Genomic DNA, 4,532 nt, shown 5'->3' with positions numbered 1-4,532 from the left:
GTGGCCCTTTTCCTGTGTGCTGGGGGAGGGGTGGGGTGCAGACCGGGGAGAGGGAGCTGGGAGCTGGGCCTAATTCTGTTGGGCTCTTCTAGCACCTCTGAGATAGAAAAAAGAAGAAAGGCCAGGCCTGGGTTGGGGAAGTGGGAGGGTGGGGAGGGCAGATTCTGTGGGCACAGGGAAGTGGGGTCCTCCAGCTACAGGTGTGAGTCTGGGCCTGGAGGGCTCAGCCCTGGCCGGCATATAGCTCTCAGGTCTCTGTGGGGAATGTTTGCTCTCCCCTGTGTCCACCTGTCCCTTCCCACCATGACCTTCCCCTGAGGGAGGAGCTAAAAAGGCCAGGAGGAAACTGTGGTCGAGTCTGGCCGCCTCACCCCTCCTCTTTCCCCCTCTCTGTGCACTGCCTCTTCACTTCGGGGAACATCAGAGGCCCTTGCAGATCTGACCATGAGCCCCAGCCCCACTAGCCCCAGGGGTGGTCAGAGACTTTGTGTCCAGGGTCAGTGAGTGCCTCCACCCTGGGAACTTTTGTGGGTACTGGAGGAGAGGGAAAAGAGGGCAGAGACTAAATTCCAGTGAGGAAGTGCAGGAGGATTCCTGGCAAAGCTGGGGGAGGGGAGAGTTGGGAGAGAGCGCTGAGCAGGTGTCCTCAGAGGGGATGATGGGAGGGGATGCCTGGGGTGGGGGAGGGAGCACAGGAAGCTGGACCTCAACTCCCACCACCTATGGGTGCTGGAGAAATACCTGTTTAATTTATACATAAACACGAGATACTCTAGCGTCTCTTTAGTGAATGTCAACACTTTTAAGATTTAATTTAAAAAGATGCTCTTTACAAAGAAAGAGATTACGTACACAGTATCAGGACCCATGTAGCGGCTGTTTGGCGTTCCAGTTGCAACCATCGGTGTTCTGCACTCTATGGTCTGCCGCAGGGAACTCTGCACAGCTGATGACTGAAATGACAATTGGGGCCTCTTGAATGGACTTGATTCTAAGGCCACTGCTTTGCCTGCCCCTGGACTCCTGCTCCCCACCTGCCTTGGTGCAGTGTCCTTCTTATGCAGGAATGAACAGAGACTGAGAAGGAGAAGGGGCAGAGGACAGACAAAGGAGGACACAGTAGGGATGTCAGATACGCATGCCCAAGGGAGCGCAGGTGGGAAGGCAGGATGGAGCTTTTGAGCTGGAAGGCAGCCTAGCAGCAAGGTGCATCACGCACTAACGCTTCAGTTTACAAAGCAGGTTCTGTGCGCTCTGTCTTAAGTCCCGCAGCAGGTGTATGAGGGAGGTATTACTTTTCTTCTCCACAGATAGGGGAACTGGGGCCCAGATACAGTCAGTGACTTGCTCAAAGTCACAGATGAGATAGTGGTGTTACCAGGAGGCCTCCTGACTTTTGACCACAGCCTCTCTGACGCCTGGCTGAAGTCTGCCCCACAGACAGGGCAGGAAGCCAGGGGCGTGCAGAGGCTCCCACCAAATCACGCACAATGCAGGGCTGAGCTCGTGGGGGTTTCCTCACCTTCAGCTGAGCTCAGCTGCCCCTCCCTGAATCCCTGAACCTCCTTTCATATCAGATTTGGGGGGGCACCCTCCTGCTGGGGAGGAAGATCGCCCTGGCTCAGCAGGCATGGGGGCGTGTGTGGTGTGAGGGTGTTGGCAACTGTGTTCCCAAACTGATTTCCTCTTTCTCTGGCCACTGCACACCACTGAGAAGTGATGCCTCCTGCCAGTGGGCCCATAAGAGCACCCCTGCCCCATACCACTAACTATCTCTCTAGCTATGGTTCTCTGCTGTGTCAGAGTGGTTCTCACTCCCCAGGACACAGGGGGCTCTCAAAGGGTGGGATCTGCCTCTCTGTGCTGAAGCCTCCCACGAATGTGAAGGTGGGCTCCCTCTGTATAGACATGGGGCCTTGGACACCCCAGGTGAGGACTCTACTGGAACTGTCTGAACCTTTGGTCTCCTCCAGCATCCAGGACCTGGAGCCCCAGGAATGGGAGCTGGGGGGAGATTCCTGGGCTTAGGTTCAACCTGCCACCCTGGGTGGGATTGGCCCTGCTCTTGGGGGGCTCACAACAGTCCCTGTCACAATTTGAATTTTTGTAGGAGGGGGTGGGACAGGTAGCTGTGGTGGGATTTGGGGTTCCTTCATAAGTTTCCTCAAGAGATGGGGGCAAGGAGCCACTGTCAGGCAAGTCAGGATGAAGCCAGAAGTCCTGTTCGAGTGTGTGGGTTTTCTGGGGGATTGAACCCCTCTGCCCACCCTCTGAGACACCCCTCAGGGTATGTGGGAGCCTCAGCAGCTTCTTCTCCCAACCTCATTGCTGCACACCCCCACAGAAGCCTGGAGAGGGAGCTGAGAGCTGAACATATCGTGCCCCAGGGGGCCGATCCTCCCCTCCTCTCCCAGAATGGTTCTGGGGCAGACCAGAGCTTAGTATCTCTGTCTGTAAAATGAGCATATTTCACCTTCTCTCCTGTCCCTTTCAGGCTGTTCAGTTATCCCCCTCTGTGGCCTCCAGTTTGTGCCCCCTGCTTTGGGGACCCCTGTAGGGGATCTTGGCAGCCCAGGGTGCCAGAGCTGCATCGGCCTGGGCTCCTTCCTCCCCAACCCCTCCTCAGCAGACCGTGTCCTATTCACAGAAGCTGGCCAGAGGCGGCTCTGATGGGATTCCAGGGACAACTGACCTCACACCCACTAACCTAGCTCATGGTTGCTGCAGCGTCCTCCACATCCGGGGGGCTTCACATTCACTACCCGCTTGATTCTTCCGAGAGTTCTGTCAGGCAGGCAGCGTCAGCCCCAGTGTCATCAGAGTGGACACTGATGGACTATGTGCCAGGTTCACGTGTGGTTCCAATGAAGTCCCCTCCCTGGGGACTAGAGGGGCTTAAAGGCCCCTGGGCTGGGGCTCATCTTCAGCTTGTCCTTTCCCTGGGGTGTTGAGGGTGGGAGGAAAACAGCAGCACAGAGGGGAGACAGGAAGTGCCTGCCAGGGGCCTAGGGGCCGGGCAGTGCAGAGGCACCAACATGGGCATGTCAGGCTCATATCTCCCCCGGTCCTGGAAATTGTCCCCAAAGTGGAATAGGAGGGGGTGATTTTTAGTAGTGTGTTAGACTCACATGCACACGCCCCAAATTTTAGATTTTAAGGCATCTAAGTCATAAGCTGGTGCTGTAACAAACTTGAACTGTTGAGACACACACCCTGCTTCGGGTTCCCACTCTGCCTCGTTGGGGCTCTGAAATTTTTGAGCAAATTTCTAAATCTCTAAAAGTCTGTTTCCTCCTTTCTTGAAAACCCTTCGAAACATTTGTGAAGTGCCTGTTAGATGGTATCTGCTCATTTAATGTCTGTCATCGTTAGCAATCAACATCCACAATGTCATGTTTGCTTGACTTCTAGTTATATACATAAAGTAGCAGTACAGAAAAGTTCTAAAAGAAAAAAAATATAAAATTTATATAATGTTTTTGGTGGAAACGAACTTTGTTCATGATCCCAATGCCGGCAGTATACAGGGGAAAATGGTAATCACACTTTACAGAAATTACAACTTGGACATTATCCAAAAACTTAGTAAATAAAATTCAGGAGTAAATTGCAGTTGTAAATAAATGTTTTTTCCTACTTGGCAATAACGGGTTATTAGATTAGTAGAAAAAGAGGATAAGGCTATGAGCAGGCAATTTTCTATAGAAGAAATATAAGTGGATAATATTTTTATTTGTTTTTTATTATTTTTATTTATACATATTTATGGGGTACGGAGTTGGCTATCAGGATGTGTGCACAGTATGTGATGATCAAATCATAAATGGACAATATTAATAAAATTTATTCAAAATAAGTATTATCAAAATAAATGCAAAACCACTCTTGTCATCAGATTGACAAAAATTAAAATAAATGATGGTTACTAGGGTAGAGGAGGTTTTAGGAAAAAGGCAATTGCATATTCTTCTGGGTAAAAATAATCGGTACCACCTTTCTGAAAGAGTGTGGTGAGATGAATTGAAATCCATTTTAAAAAACAAGCCTGGCCAGTTAGCTCAGTTAATTAGAGCACAGCCTTACAACACCAAGGCCATGGGTTCAGATCCCTGTACCAGCCAGCTGCCAAAAAAAAAAAAAAAAAATCATCATTAATCAGCTTAAAAAAAAATTAGAAAATAAAACACAAATCATCTTTGACTAAGCAATTCTAAATCTAGGAATTGAGAAAGGGTACAATGGCTGTTATTGCAGCACTGTTTTAAGGTTTTTTTTTTTTTTTTCTTTTGTGACCGGTAAGGGGATCATAACCCTTGGCTTGGTGTCATCCGCACCGCACTCAGCCAGTGAGCGCACCGGCCATCCCTATATAGGATCTGAACCTGCGGCCTCGGCGCTCCCAGCGCCGCACTCTCCTGAGTGAGCCACAGGGTCGACCCCATTGTTTTAAGTTTTAACATCTCATCAAAATAATGCCTGTTCATATCTTTAAAAACTGTATGCTGTAAGTGCATATTAATAAAAAGGCAGCA

This window comes from Cynocephalus volans, chromosome 5 (genome assembly GCF_027409185.1).
Source record: "Cynocephalus volans isolate mCynVol1 chromosome 5, mCynVol1.pri, whole genome shotgun sequence".
Classification (NCBI taxonomy): Eukaryota; Metazoa; Chordata; class Mammalia; order Dermoptera; family Cynocephalidae; genus Cynocephalus; species Cynocephalus volans.
Note: the sequence above shows the minus strand (reverse complement) of the source record.